At 41.6% G+C, this 16096-nt stretch overlaps 1 long non-coding RNA gene and 3 other non-coding genes across 5 annotated transcripts; 1 reads left to right on the forward strand and 3 right to left on the reverse strand.

Annotated features, from left to right (window-relative positions):
• Positions 1 to 3395: 3395 nt before the first annotated feature.
• On the forward strand, positions 3396 to 7553 carry LOC146504838 (uncharacterized). Of its 2 annotated transcripts, none has more exons than XR_014877774.1 (3): positions 3396 to 6884; positions 7275 to 7397; positions 7482 to 7553. It is a non-coding gene; the product is annotated as an uncharacterized LOC146504838 (long non-coding RNA). The 2 variants fall into 2 exon arrangements; XR_014877775.1 differs by lacking the exon at positions 7482 to 7553 and having other exon boundaries at positions 3398 to 3898; positions 5348 to 6884.
• Positions 7554 to 10995: 3442 nt separating this feature from the next.
• trnai-aau (transfer RNA isoleucine (anticodon AAU)) lies at positions 10996 to 11069 on the reverse strand. The gene has a single exon. It is a non-coding gene; the product is annotated as a tRNA-Ile (tRNA).
• A 492-nt stretch (positions 11070 to 11561) lies between these two features.
• Positions 11562 to 11635, reverse strand: trnai-aau (transfer RNA isoleucine (anticodon AAU)). The gene has a single exon. It is a non-coding gene; the product is annotated as a tRNA-Ile (tRNA).
• A 667-nt stretch (positions 11636 to 12302) lies between these two features.
• trnar-ucg (transfer RNA arginine (anticodon UCG)) lies at positions 12303 to 12375 on the reverse strand. The gene has a single exon. It is a non-coding gene; the product is annotated as a tRNA-Arg (tRNA).
• Positions 12376 to 16096: the final 3721 nt, after the last annotated feature.

A 16096-nucleotide genomic window follows, 5' to 3' on the forward strand; every position in this document is an offset into this window, starting at 1 on the left:
CCCACCCACATTTAAATTAACGAGATTCAATCATGAAACTAATGGATGGCTAACAACTGTCGTAGCACCCCATTGTATTTTGTTGTCATCTTTTGTCTCCAGTAGCTGTTGAAGGTTTCGTAAGGTTTTAATCAGAGGCATCTTATTAACACATAAATTAATGATTCCCTGAACTATTCAAAAGAAAGAATTCCCCAAATAGGAGCACTAAGTAAAGAGGAAAACCACAAGTGTTTCCATTTGAGGGGTCTCTATTTGAGATGTTCTGTAAGTGAACCGTGTTATCTAAAGTTTGCTTCAAAGTGTCTAATTGTTGTAAACTCATATGTAAGGTCACTTTGAGTGGGTGCACTTAGGAATGCAACCACCATCAGTGTCTCCATTCAAAGTGATCTTGATATGAAACATACAACTCAATTTGATAGACCTAACATGGAGGGTCAGGTAGAATTTGTAGCAGTTGTTGTGTACAACTGGTCCAAGCAGATGCACTTACTGAATTCAAGAGACAAGTTCTTGCATGAGTTGGACCAATAATACAGACTTGTAATGAATGCTCTTCCTTACCAGTGAGTCCCGAAGCTCTTTTGGAATATCCTGTGTTGTCTGTGTTTCGAAATCCATGTGGGATACTTAGACATTAATCTCCTGTTATATGAAATCCAAACTCCTCTTGCAGTCCTACCCACATTTAAATTAACGCGATTCAATCATGAAACTAATGGATGGCTAACGACTGTCGTAGCACCCCATTGTATTTTGTTGTCATCTTTTATCTCCAGTCGCTGTTGAAGGTTTCGTGTGGTTTTCATACTCTGACACGCACTGAGCAGTTGTCATACTCTGACACGCACTGAGCAGTTGTCATACTCTGACACACACTGAGCAGTTGTCATACTCTCACACGCACTGAGCAGTTGTCATACTCTGACACGCACTTAGCAGTTGTCATACTCTGACACGCACTTAGCAGTTGTCATACTCTCACACGCACTTAGCAGTTGTCATACTCTCACACGCACTGAGCAGTTGTCATACTCTCACACGCACTTAGCAGTTGTCATACTCTGACACGCACTTAGCAGTTGTCATACTCTGACACGCACTGAGCAGTTGTCATACTCTGACATGTGCTGAGCAGTTGTCATACTCTGACATGTGCTGAGCAGTTGTCATACTCTGACATGTGCTGAGCAGTTGTCATACTCTGACATGTGCTGAGCAGTTGTCATACTCTGACACGCACTTAGCAGTTGTCATACTCTGACATGTGCTGAGCAGTTGTCATACTCTGACATGTGCTGAGTAGTTGTCATACTCTGACACGCACTGAGCAGTTGTCATACTCTGACATGTGCTGAGCAGTTGTCATACTCTGACACGCACTTAGCAGTTGTCATACTCTGACATGTGCTGAGCAGTTGTCATACTCTGACATGTGCTGAGCAGTTGTCATACTCTGACACGCACTGAGCAGTTGTCATACTCTGACACGCACTTAGCAGTTGTCATACTCTGACACGCACTGAGCAGTTGTCATACTCTGACATGTGCTGAGCAGAAAGAGAAACCCTCAACAGAAGAGTTGAGAAACACAAAACTTGTGTGATCTGAATGTCCTGGTGAGTCTCCACCTGTTACAGGTGGGTGCTGCCTGCACTGTCTCAAGACAGCCCAGACCAGGTGCACCACAGACACTTCAGACCTCATCTCAGGACAAAAACTAAAAGAACAACATAAACTAGGAGAAAACTTGCCTTAGAAACATGCAGGGTTAGAGGAGACGGCAGCCGTGTAGAGGTGAGCCTGTGTGAGTCCTTTTTCTTTTAGTGAACAACAGAAAAACAGAAAAAAGAAAGAAAACTTGCCTTAAATATCTGTAGGGTTGTTTTCTCTGAGACATGTTGGAATCTGTAAGCAGTTACTCCGAAAAGGATCCAGATGTTTCAAAATACTTCTCTGGTGAACGTTTCAATTCTGCGAACATAAATGCTGTGATTAATGGACTAAAAGTCATCGCTTCTCACCCCTATTTATGGATTCAAGGATCAAAGGATCAAATTGGTGGTAAGATTCTAAATATATGTGATGTCATAATCCTGTTAGTTTGGAATACACAAAACAATAAGCACAGTTGTACAGACACATACACACACTCCCAAAAACTAGCCAGCCCTCATGAGGAGGTTGCGACGCCCTCCAGGTGCGGGAAAGAAAGCAGGAAAAACCGGGAGTGGGCCGCCTCACCGCTCTTTACATTAATGGACCGCCCCAAAGAAATCCAAACACGGAAATGCTTTCACACACATGTGATTATGCACAGAGGTCCATCCTAGCAGCCAACATCAGACCTCCATGCAGGCACACATTAATGCACATACATCTGCACACATCCAGAGATAAACTCCCCCAAAGAAATCCGAACATGGAAACTTTTGCGCACACTGCAAACACATTCAGAGTTCATAATGTACTGGTGAGTCTCCACCTGTTACAGGTGGAGACCTGTAACAGGTGAGTACATCACCCTCGTGATGGGGTGGACCTCCTCCAGGCCTCACTGCCTTCCCCTCCTGAGAGAAACCCTTTATAGAAGATATGTCTGTGAAGGTTCTCAGTCATCCAGGTCATCGTAGTCAAAGGAGCTTGCAAAGAAAAGCGTCTGGACTTCTTTAAGTTTATAGAAGAGTTGAGAAAGACACAATTTGTGAGGTCTGAATGTTCTGGTTTTTCTCCTCATCTCAGGAGAAAAACTGAAAGAACAACATAAAAAAGGAGAAAACGACCTCAGAAACATGGCCAACATCTGTTTGATTAGACTAACAGATAATGGTTGACCATTTTCAGGTGCTCGTCTAACCTTCAGTAGTTGTTCGAGGTCATTGAAACGCTTAGGTTTTATATATCCAGTTTCCTTGGATTGATAATCTGTCTCGTATTGAAATTGTTCTTTGGTCAGTTTTACCTGTTGCAGAATTTCAGGGTCGCTCTTGTTGACTTTAATAGCCACGATCTGTCTGTTTGCTCTGTGAATTGGTTAGAAACAAAACTGAACTTGTTTTGGTTTCTTTTGTAAAATGCTCTGAAAACATCTGGAAAGGGTTTGGGTTGGTGTCAGGTCAACGTCCGTTATGCCATAAAGTATAATGGGTGAGCGCTCGTATTATGGGTTTTAAATCAAAGCAAAGCTACCACGTCATGAAGGATCGAAGTAAAGCTACCGCGTCACAAGGGATCAAAGTGATTCTGATGTATGCGCAGGCGCACACACACGTTTGTTTGTGTAATATTGTTCACACTAAAGTTGACCGTAGGCAATTTAATATGAGTCAATCAAAGAAAATGTTAGTTTTGGAGAATTTTGAAATTACGAAACTGGCAATTACGAGAATTTTTGTTCGTGTATTTTTTTTTCTTTTGCATAACATGTCGAGCTTTTCTGTATATAGCCATGTCGTAGATTTCGGAGCAAACAAGAAATTGATGAAAATGTTCTATTTTATTTTAACAATCATCAACTGCATATGCAGGTTTCGTACGGGTGCTTGAAATCCTTGAAAAATCTTGGATATATTGTAGTGCTTCTATTTCGGATTTGGTGCTTAAAACGTCTTGAAACTGTATTTCATTCACCACAAATAACTATCTGATTGAATAGTTTTCTTATCAGATAGAGAAATAAAATGGCAAAGTCTAAAAGCAACATTTCTCTGCCTGGGCTGCCTTGTACCTCTGCACGTCAGTCTGTTTCAATGTGTGACCCCCCCTCCCCGAAAAGTCGGGGGTGAGCGCACTAACGTGCCTGGAGGCCGTTTTAATGAGTGTTTGCTGGAAAACGAAAAATACAAGAAGGAGTCTGCAAGAAGGATTTGTACGTTTTCACTGTGGAGGAGTTTGCGTAAGTCCTAGTAAATCATTTTCTCCAGTGTGGACGTTACACATGCTAATTTTTAAAATCGTTTTTATTATTTTGCTAGCTAGCAAACTCGCGGGATAAATGATTGAAATGCACTCAGTGTGATGCAATACGGTGCCGCTATTCTAACAGTTAGTTATTGCAGGGTAATTTCTGGAATATGCTGTGAATTTAACCAAGATTACACAGCAGTAGCAGTAATGCGAGTTACTTCCCCAAAGTGAAAGCTTTAAACGTTAGCCCGATGCTAAACTAGCCAACTCAAGCTTTCTGATTGAAGGCTAAAAGCAGCGTTGTCACCAAGTAAACAGAATATTGATTCTATTTTGGTGTATTGCTGCAGTTTTTTCAAGTATTAACTTGGTGCTTTTGGCAACCTTAGGGGGAAATAATGGTAATATGACTGATCCATATGGACACAAAGAATATAGACTTTTTTGTGCTACCGAAGTTCCGTGGCTTTCATTCAAAATCGGTTTATCGTTAAACAACTTGAACATTATAATGGCTTCAAACTCACATTGAGGCCTGTGGGGCACTATCAGCCACTGAAACAGTAGACAAATGAATATTTCATACCTTAAGGCTGCCTGTTTATTTAAGGGAGATGAACAATACATTATAATTGTATATAATAATATCACAGATGATAGATTAAATAGGTTTTTGATAGATGCTTGTGCATTGTTAAAGTCTTATATGTTGAATTGATCTGAGTATGTCATCTGTTCAAAGCCTCTCCCAGTCAGTGCTGTTCTCTATGCCTGTCTTACTCTACATGATCTTTTTTAACATCAGCATGCTAAAGGACTTGTTTGGAAGAGACTGCTATTTTATACGCTAAAATATGTTTTTCTTCTGGTTGGTGAAAACACTTTATTATCCTCTAATAGATTTTTTAAATGCTTGGTGATGGTAGTACCCAAAACTAGCTGCATCAGGTACTTCCCTGTGTATTTGGAGAGGATCAGAAGTCCCAGGAATAAAAAAGCAACTAATTATTTATCTGCACAGCCGTACAAGTGGCTGACTGCTAGTTTGGTCCTCTGAGGCCGTGTCCTAGTCAGTGTGTCTCGCTAGATTTCTCTCTCTTCTGTTAATTGAGCCTTTTTGTTTGTTTTGTGCAGTTCTGGTTAATAAGTGAAATGAATAAAAGCCGCAGAAATATTTTCATTGCATTTCTGTTTGTTCTGTACTTGCTAACTGTCAGTTCAGAAGAAAATGTAGCTGCTGTTTGCCAACAAACTCAGTTCCTTTTCCCGATAATTTACTTCAAAAAAATGCCTACATATATATTTATAAGCTGAGTTATTATATAGCTGAATAATTATATCTTTCAATTCATAACTAATAATGTTTTATTTTAAATTTGTGTCTTTTAGCTTCTTCTGCTTATTATTGTTATCCATCCATTTTCTTCTGCTTATCAAGGACTGGTTTACCCGGGCAGCAGCCTAAGCAGAGAAGCCCACATCTCCCTCTCCCCAGCCACCTCCTCCACTTCTTCTGGGATAACACCAAGACATCCTCAGGCCAGCTGAGAGATATAGCCTCTCCAGAGTGTCCTAGGTCTGCCCTGGGCCTCTTTCTCCTTTTCTCATCAGCCTCTCTTCAACGTGTAGGAATAGCAGCTCTACTCTGAGCCCCTTTTGAGTAACTGAACTCCTCAGCCTGTCTTTAAGGGAGAGGCAACACCCTTAGAGAAAGCTCGTGTTTTTCATCTGTCAGTCCTCTGCTCACCTGTCCCCAAACTCGTAAACAAGAGAAGATTAAAGTCCTCCGCTTGATGCTGCAAGTCATTGTTTTTTATTGTCTTTTTCTTAATATATTCAGATAATTCTAAAAATATATGTACAACAGTTTGTTTATGCAGTCAGCATTTGTATATATACAGCAGTATTCTCAAACAAGCAACAGTGAACGCACCTGTGTGAGGCAAATTCCACAATCACAGTTCAATCAGTCCCCCCACCCTGACACTTTTTTCCACTTTAAGTGAGGAAATGGAATTAAATCTGACACATCTTTATCTTTTTTGGACATATCAACATATCTTTTTAAGGTTAAGAGAATATGGTCATCAGATTGGAGAAGCTGAACAATCAGAGCTGTGATAATGATATTTAAGGATATTTAAGGTGTGTTGACTGGTTCATAACGTCAGCTCATGTGAGAAAACATCCCATGCTAAAAGTTGCCGCTAGCTGTTGGTTGATGGTGAATTTATTGTGTGTTTCCACCGTCTGTACAGATGAAGAGTAGCAGAGCTGGAGATGAGGCAGGAGGAAGAGTTGACTCAATTCAATTTCAGTTTATTTATATAGCGTTAATCACAACAACAGTCACCTCAAGACACTTTATACTGCAAGGTGGAGGCCCTATTGTAATACAGAGGAAACGAAATGATCAAAACAAGCCCTTTTGAGCGAGCACTTGGTGACTGTGGGAAGGAAAAACACCATTTTAACTGGAAGAAACTTCCAGTAGAAGCAGGTATAGGGAGGGGCAGCCTCTGAGGACTGGTTGGGGTTGAGGGGAGGGAGAAAGGACAAAGGACACGCTGTGGAAGAGAGCCACTCTATGAGCTGTTCATTCAGTTTGTGGTTTAGCTTGACTCCATGACGTTTCTGAACTAATGCTTTGCTCAATTAATGTTGCAATGAATTATGGGTGGATTTTACTGATATTCTATCTTTATGTTGTCACCAAACAGATCTACAGATTTAGGATTAGCTACAGGCTCCTCTACCCCTGCTAGCCCTTCTGTCCTGCCAGGATGGCGCCCCTGGTGCCCCCTCATAAGGTCCAGCAGTCCTACTGTCCATCCAACAGCTCCTTCTCCCCTCTTACAGCCCCTATGGGAGCTCCATCTGTGGTGGCTACAGGCCTTACAGCTACAGCTACGGTGGCGGCTACAGCCTGGGAGGATACAGACACACACCTCACCTTGAGGACGTCCCCCCAGCAGGTTTGTGCAGCAGGCTGAAGAGATGGAACAGCAAGCACTCACATATTCATATGAGTACATTTAGTTGTTTTGAGAGGTGTACTCAACACAGGACAGTGGCTGCAGGTGCTGATTGTTTTGAGTTCAAAGTAATTAAGGCTGCTGTTGCAAAGTTTGATAATAGAATCTGAAGCTGGTAATGTTCAGGGCTGCAGTACACGTGTAAAGATGAGTCTGCTTGTATGACATCATATGTGCCTTTGTGTAACTCAGTGGCAAATAAATTGGGTACCATAGCTCCATATGCCATTAGTTACTTTACAAGTGTAAGGAAAAGCAGAAGGACTTGTTTTTGGTTAAGACCAGTTAAAATGATGAATGTCTTTCATTCAGTTTCCTTGCTTGGTTTAGACACTAACTGGGCGAGCGAGGAGGACGACCACGTGGTGGCCAGAGGAGAATATGACTTTACAGCTGCTTCTCAGGAGGAGCTTTCTATGCAAGCTGGAGAGATGCTCAACCTCGCTCCTAAAGGTGATGAGCTTTTTACTGGCTGCGGGACATTTGATTCTGAGTGCTTTGACCCAAAACCTGCTATTTTTGTTTTCCTTATCTTAGAAATAACAGATGAGGGCTCTTCTTTTGTGTGAGCGTGCCCCATGTTTACAACTATCTCCCTCGTGTTTAGAGCCACAGCCCCGTGTGCGTGGCTGGCTCCTGGTCAGCGTGGTCGGTGAGACCACCGGCTCGTCCCAGCAAACTACGTTAAGATCCTCAGCAAGAGAAGAGACCGCCGGGCCACAGATGTGGAGAGGCTCGCTCAGGCCCAGCAGGCGAACACGCAGGCACCCCAAACAACCTCAGCTGCACAAATCTGTGTCTCTCCTGCAGCCCATTCTGGCATTGATATTTGAAATCTCAGAAGAAAGACGAGTCCTGTATTGATATTTGATGTCAAACATCAATCCCAGTCAGTCAAGCCAGAGCTGAAATCACCAGAAAGTGCCGATGAGAGTGGCTTGATGACAAACTGTGTGACCTATATGACATGCCCTTCAACGGGGAGTGAAACAGAGCACACTGGATCTTTTCCAGGTGGAGTTCCACCAACAGCATGCTTCCAAGTCGTGATTTTTTCACCCGTGTCGCTTGAGGTCATGGCATGTTATTGACTTTCTAAGGCCAAGTTCATGGCTTCAGTCCCCAACCTGGCCATTCGAGCCTCGTTTGAGTAGAGTCTCTGTTGAAGGACATGAAATTGACAACAGCGTAGCAATTTTGGATGACATAAAGCAAAGAAAATCTGAGGCAAAAAAAAGAAAAAGAAACAACAGAAGTGTGCAGTTTAAGCACACCATCAACACGGAAAATAAATGATCAGTAATCCATTTTAATAGCAGAAGTCTTTATGCCAACTTCAACAATATAAAGGAATATCTAAATGAGTTGACAAATCCATTTGGAATTATTGCCATTTCTGAAACATGGATCAATGCGGAGAAAGGACTGGACTTTGGACTGGAGGGATATGAAGTGAATTTTGTAAATAGAAGGAACAAGAGTGGAGGGGGAGTAGCTGTGTATGTGGATAAAAACCTAAATTACAAGGTGGTAGAAAGCATGACAACTGTAATTGATAATTTATTAGAATGTATAACAATTTAAATTTATAAGGAAAAAGAGAAAAATGTAATAATTAGCTGTATATATAGAACACCTGGCTCTAGTATTCAAGTATTTAATGACTTCATAGAGTAAATGTTCTCTAAAACAAATCAAAAAGTTATGTTTATCTGTGGTGATTTTAATATTGACATGATGAATCCGAAAAAGCATATAATGACCGACGAATTCCTAAATACTATGTACAGTTTGAGTTTACACCCTAAAATAACCAGGCCTAGCAGAATTACACCACATTGTGCCACCTTACTTGACAATATTTTCACTAACAATATGGAAAACAACATTGTTAGGGGAATATTAATTAATGACATCAGTGATCACCTACCAGTTTTTGCAGATTATGACACTAATTATAAGAAAAATCAGCATGAAGAACAACTGAGATACAGACGTGTAAGGACAGAAGAAACTATGAATGCACTTAAGAATGATCTATTAAATCAGGACTGGGACAATGTGTACAAAGAAACTGATATTGATATTGCATATGGCATATTTTTAAGAATATTCATGGAATTGTACGATAAAAACTGTCCAACAATAAAATACAACAGAAAGCACAAATATTCAGATAGACCATGGATCACTAAGGGTTTACAAAATGCATGTAAAAAGAAAAATACACTCTATAGGGAATTCCTAAAACAACGAACAAAAGATGCTGAAAATAAATATGAAAAATACATAAATAAGTTGACCAATATTATACGTGTATGTACAAAGGAGTATTATAGTAAAATATTGAACAACAATAAACATAATATGAAGGGAATATGGGATGTTTTAAACGGTATCATTAAAAATAATTCTGGACAACAAAGTTATCCTCAATACTTTATCGACAATGGCAATATTATGGAAAACACTGCTGATAAGGTCAACAGCTTTAATCATTATTTTGTAAATATTGGACCAAAACTGGCAGAACAAATTCCTGAGTCACTGCCATCAGTAGACTGTAGTGAAAACCTGATTGATAGGAACCCTAACTCAATGTTCCTCACATCAGTGGAGGAAAAAGAAATAATTGACATTGTACACATGTGTAAATATAAAACATCAACTGATTGTAATGATATTGACATGGAAATCGTCAAGAAGGTCATTGAAGGAATTGTAGGACCTCTAACATATATTTGCAACTTATCATTTCAGATGGGAAAAGTGCCAAACAAAATGAAAATAGCTAAAGTTGTGCCGCTGTATAAAACTGGGGATAGACGCCACTTAACAAATTACAGGCCTGTTTCTTTACTATCACAATTCTCCAAAATCCTAGAAAACCTGTTTAATAAACGATTAGACAAATTCTTAGATAAATATAAATTACCCTCTGACAGTCAATATGGATTCAGATCAAAAACATCAACATCTCTGGCATTAATCGAATCAATTGAGGAGATTACGAATGCTATAGATCAGAAACAGTATGCAGCTGGAGTATTTCTGGATCTCAAGAAAGCATTCGACACAATCAATCATGATATATTAATTAATAAACTGGAACGGTACGGGATCAGGGGGGTTGTACTGCAATGGGTGAAAAATTATTTAAGTGACAGGAAACAATTTGTGAAGCTGGGTGTCCATTCCTCATTATGCTTGGACATTGCTTGTGGTGTTCCACAAGGCTCTGTACTGGGTCCAAAATTATTTATTATTTATATAAATGATATTTGTAAGGCATCTGATATATTAAAATTAGTATTATTTGCAGATGACACAAATATTTTTTGTGCAAAATTAAAAAATGGTTTAACAGGAACAAACTATTGCTAAATCTAAGTAAAACTAAAATAATCTTATTTGGGAATTCCCTTAGAAATGCACAAGTGCAGATTCATATAAATGGTGTGGAAATTGAAAGAGTAAAACATGAAAGCTATTTGTAGTTGTGGTTGTTCATTTTCTTTTTGTTTTGCTTTGTTTATTTGTCTCTTTTAATTCTATGTTGTTGTACTTTTTTAACATGTTCAAAATAAAGATTCAATCAATCCAAGGTTGGCCTGCTGCAAACAAACTGGGAAGGCATGCCTGCTCCTCAAGGACTCACAACCAACCACGACCACAACCAACCACGTGGCTTGGCAGAAGTTTCTACTTTTCATGAACGTTCGTTTGAGTCTGTTTGAGCCAACTGCTGGTGTTGGGTTGGTCACATGGCTGGTGGATATTGCTTGATTGTTGCTTGAAATAATTGATTGTTGCTTGAAATAAGTGCATGCCACAGCATTTCTCCCATGTATCATGCTCTTAAAAACGTAGTCCTACCTGCCACATGCACAGTGGATGCACCCACTAAGCCAGAGTATCATCTGCCAATGGAGGTCATAAAGCTTACGTGGCCCGATCTGTCACCTGAAAGTTGGCAGAGGTTTTTTTCTTGGATCCCACCAAACAAAAACCACAATCTACCATGAGACAGCACCTTGGACAGTTGCTGGAATGGCCAGTATGGGGATTGAACCCATGACTTTGGCGTTATTAGCACCACGCTCTGACCAGCTGAGCTAACCGGCCTACAACTTGTACCTAAACCGACCCCTTTTTTTGTCTAATATACCAAACAAGACTGTGGAAGAACTGTTAAGAACACAAGAGAAATGTGTGTTTACAAGAAATTACTTCAACATAGTGGGAAAAAAAAGTCTTCTGTTGACTTACAAAAATCGCTTTAAGAAGAAATTTGCCACAAAACAATACATGGTGTGCGTCTTCTAATGTTAGGGTCGATAGGTGTGATATAAAGCAGCAGTTTTTGATGCAGTATGCTGTGTCAGACTTTGGAAATGAGTGATTTATCCAGAAAGTAGCTGGAAAAGTGATTTGGAGATTGTAGCTAAGCATGTAATGTATTCATTAGCGTGCCATGTGTCAGTGAATTTTGTGGTTTGCTGTCATTTGTAGTTGTGTACATCACTCACTTGGAAGTTGGCAGAGGTTTTTTACTTGGATCCCACCAAATAAAATCCACAGTCTATCATGACACAGCACCTTGGATGGCTGGTGGAATGGCCAGTATGGGGATTGAACCCATGACCTTGGCGTTATTAGCACCACGCTCTGACCAGCTGAGCTAACTGGCCTACAACATGTGTGTGAACCGATCCTTTTGTTGACTAATATACCAAAAAGAGGGTGGAAGAACGGTTAAGAACACAAGAGAAATGTGTGTTTACAAGAAATTACTTCAAGCTGTACCAATGAAAACCAACTCTTGGAAGCTCCTACTGATCAGAAGCCACCTATGCAGTTCAGCTGATGAACAATGTGGCTGGAGAAACTAACAAAGTCATACTTTAGTAAACTAAAATAGGAAAACAGTCGAAAGCAGTGTGTTTCCTAATGAAAATTCTTCAAGTATAGTGGCATGGCTGTTTTTTGAACAAACTCCAACACATTCCTTCAACGGGCAGTGAAACAGAGCACACTGGATCTTTTCCAGGTGGAGTTCCACCAACAGCATGCTTCCAAGTCGTGATTTTTTCACCCGTGTCGCTTGAGGTCATGGCATGTTATTGACTTTCTATGGTTGCTTCTAAGCCAAGATGACTCGAGCCTGGCACTGATAAGGCCAAGTTCATGGCTTCAGTCCCCAACCTGGCCATTCGAGCCTCGTTTGAGAACTCGTAGTCTCTGTTGAAGGACATGAAATTGACAACAGCGTAGCAATTTTGGATGACATAAAGGACGCGAGGTCGGCCTGCTGCGAACAACCTGGGAACGCATGCCTGCTGCTCAAGGACTCACAACCAACCACGAAGGGACTCGAACCCTCAATATTCTGATCCGAAGTCAGACACCTTATCCGTTAGGCCACGTGGTTTGGCAGAAGTTCCCACTTTTCATGAACATTCGTTTGAGTCTGTTTGAGCCAACTGCTGGTGTTGGGTTGGTCACGTGGCTGGTGGATATTGCTTGATTGTTGCTTGAAATAATTGATTGTTGCTTGAAATAATTGATTGTTGCTTGAAATAAGTGCATGCCACATCATTCCTCCCATGTATCATGCTCTTAAAAACGTAGTCCTACCTGCCACATGCACAGTGGATCCACCCACTAAGCCAGAGTATCATCTGCCAATGGAGGTCATAAAGCTTACGTGGCCCGATCTCTCACTGATAAGGCCAAGTTCATTGCTTCCCTAACCTTGCCTTTTGAGCCTCGTTTGAGAACGCGTAGAGCACAGGTGTCGGACTCCGGGCCTCGAGGGCCGGTGTCCTGCAAGTTTTAGATGTGTCCTTGATCCAACACAGCTGATTTAAATGGCTAAATTACCTCCTCAACATGTCTTGAAGTTCTCCAGAGGCCTGGTAATGAACTGATCACTTGATTCAGGTGTGTTGACCCAGGGTGAGATCTAAAACCTGCAGGACACCGGCCCTCGAGGCCTGGAGTTTGACACCCCTGGCGTAGAGTCTCTTTTGAAGGACACAGCCAGGGTCTGCAGCCTTAAAGGCTGCATTTCAAGACCGATTACGTCACAGCGACGCGATGAAGGCTGTCCCAATTCAAAGGCTGCTCGAAATGCGGCCGTCAAATGCGTCCTTCATATCCCTGAATTTTAAGGATGGGTCGCTGTAGCCTTTATGGCCCAACATATCCCAGACTTCATAGCTCGGCAGTGGTGTAGATAATTTTTCTGAAAAAAATGGAGCGGCCGAAGAGTAAACTTTCAAAAGTAAGTAATGAATATTATGTCACTTATTTATGCGCAAATGTTTAATAATGAAGAACATTAAAACATTACTGTTGGCCACATGTCGGGAAAGCTATGTGACATTAGTGATGTTTGTACTAACTTGGTTTTAAAGCCTTTACTTCAAAATATACGCCGTTCAATAGTCGGCCTTAATCTTACAAAGAATGTGATGATTTTATGGATAATTAAAGTCAGTCATATATCCACAAACACAACAAGCTGAAATTCAGTGATGCTGCTCGGTTTGCAGTCCTGAATATCACGGCACAAGCAGGATTCACTGCACTGTTAATGTTAGCTATGTTAAATTGCTGCCTCTGTTCGGTGGTGTCGAGCCAAACGGACTTCAACGTGTGTTTGAACGAGCTGACGGTTCACTCGTTACGCTGAAAGAAAGATGCTTTAATCACAGGAGTCACACATGTGTCCACTGTACCAGCTGGGAACTCTTCTTGTTTAGCACTCGTAATAACACAAACACTAAAACCTCCTTCTTTTGTGCTGTTTTGTAGCAGTGTAAACACCTGAGACTGTCACCTGTCTGTCTGTCCTGCACTCTCTCTCTGTTTCTTTCTCTCTGATTGTGTAATAAAAGTATGAACATGTATTTATAAGTTACACTTGTGTTTGAATCCTGCAGCTTATCACACATTTGATTTCCATGTGTGACAACTGCAAGTGTCCAGAGTGAGGACAGACTGAGGGACCCACTGCTGCACATCATCTGTGAGGCTTTGCACCCCTGATGATCCACCAGGACAAACTCAGCAGTGTGTGAGGAAGAGGAGGAGGAAGAGCCGGCAGCAGCTGACAGATGGAGAGAATAGACAAACTGTTCCCTGCTTGTGAAGGACTGCTATAAAAGTTTAGCATAACTATTTGTCTGTCCTGAATCAGTCTTATTAGGTAATGTTCAAATAGTTTTATCATTCCAGTGTTTTTAGTGAGGGAGAAAGTACTCAGGGCCTTCAAGTTACACACTATGAAAGGCAGCAACAAGTTTAATATTCAGAAACCTAAAGTATGTATCAGCAGCAGAATCGACCTAAAAATAAATGTTTGTTTCAGTTCTATGAAGCTGAGTATTTTGGATTAGTAGTACTGCTGTGTTTGTTGCATCATAATGCTGTAATGGTTTATATGCTTTCTATATTCTGAGGTAAGTTGATCTATAGTGTTACATCATATTCTATAAGGACGATATGTGTTTGTATACTTTCTGCCCAGTTTGACCCATGACCCATCAGCCTGTTTAAGGCTCTGATATCTATTCTGTATGACTTAAAGCAGTTATGACATGTTATGATTTTCTTACCCAATAAACGAATATTTAATATATCAGAAACAGTTTTCACAGCTCGTACATTTTCTTTTTACACATATATGTAAGCATTGAGCCAAATTTAGTTATGCAAACATACTGAAGGAACAACATTTGTCTCTTATATATGATACACCTATATATACACTGTCAAAGATACTTGTCTTTGAGTGACAATTTAAGGTGATAAGACATAAATAACTCCAACTTGAATCTGTACTGAAGCTCAGTATTTGAGGTCATGTTCACTGCTGTAATAGCTAATAATGATTAATATAATAACTTTAATATTGGCCATATTATATTTACATTACCAAAGTGATATTACTTTAGTCTCATGAACAACATTAGCTAATTGTTATTTACTAGCTAATTTTAAAATGACCGTTCAGTACAGAAATGAAGGCCAAAAATCATGTTTTACAGTCCTGTCGTCTCAGCCTCAGATACTTATCAAATCACACAAAGATCATGTAGAAACAAACAAACAAATGAACAAAATATGTTCTCCTTCATTTCTGTCAAACAAAATTGTATAACACGTTTCCAGCGGTTAGTATCATGGTTGCTAGGCAACCTGGGCAGCGCGACTGAGACTTGTCACGATCGGGCGGACTACGCACGGTAATTCGGCGTGCCCGTGTGGCGTGCTGGCTAGACCCAAACGCAGGGAAGGCTAGCGATGGGTTGGAACAGACACGCAGTTAGTCTAGTAACGATCAGTGCACGAAGCGTGGCTTCGGACTGGCGTTACAGAAAAAGAATCGAGAGGGAAAACACTCACGGTTGCTGAATCAGACGGACACTGATGTCGGCAAAGAGTTGGAGCTTCTGACATGAGGAGAACGATGTCTGAGCGGCGAACAGTTGGGTGGCGTCTCTCTTTTAAACCCGGCCCCGTGATCAGCTGGCGATCAGCTGATCACCGGCTGACAGGACCCCCCCCCCCCCCCCCCCGACGACCGGCACCCGACGGTCCAGGACGGAAAACCGGATGGACCTTCATGGCGGGCGGAAGCCGGAGACGGTAAGTCACGGGGTTGAGCCGGGCAGTGATCTCGTACGGACCAACGAATCTGGGAGTGAGCTTCCTGGACTCGGTGTGGAGCCTCAGGTGCCTCGTGGAGAGCCAGACGCGATCCCCAGGCTGAAAAGGATGACCCGGGCGATGGCGGCGACGATGCTGCCTGGCGTACAGAGCGTTGGCTCGGGAAATGGCCGCCCGCGCCTTGATCCAGGCCTGACGACAGCGGCGGACCATCTGTTCAGCAGCAGGAACATCGACCTCCACCTCCTGATGGCCGAAGATAGGAGGATGGAAACCATGACAGGTTTCAAAGGGCGAGAGACCGGTGGCAGAAGAGACGTGAAGGTTATGTGACAGCTCAGCCCACAGCAGGTAACGAGGCCAAAGCGACGGTTGGGCAGAGACGAAGCACCTCAAGAAGCGCCCCAGCTGTTGGTTGGTCCGTTCAACCTGCCCATTGGTCTGCGGGTGATAGCCGGACGAGAGGCTGGGAGAGG

Source organism: Neolamprologus multifasciatus, chromosome 13 (assembly GCF_963576455.1).
Source record: "Neolamprologus multifasciatus chromosome 13, fNeoMul1.2, whole genome shotgun sequence".
Lineage (NCBI taxonomy): Eukaryota > Metazoa > Chordata > Actinopteri > Cichliformes > Cichlidae > Neolamprologus > Neolamprologus multifasciatus.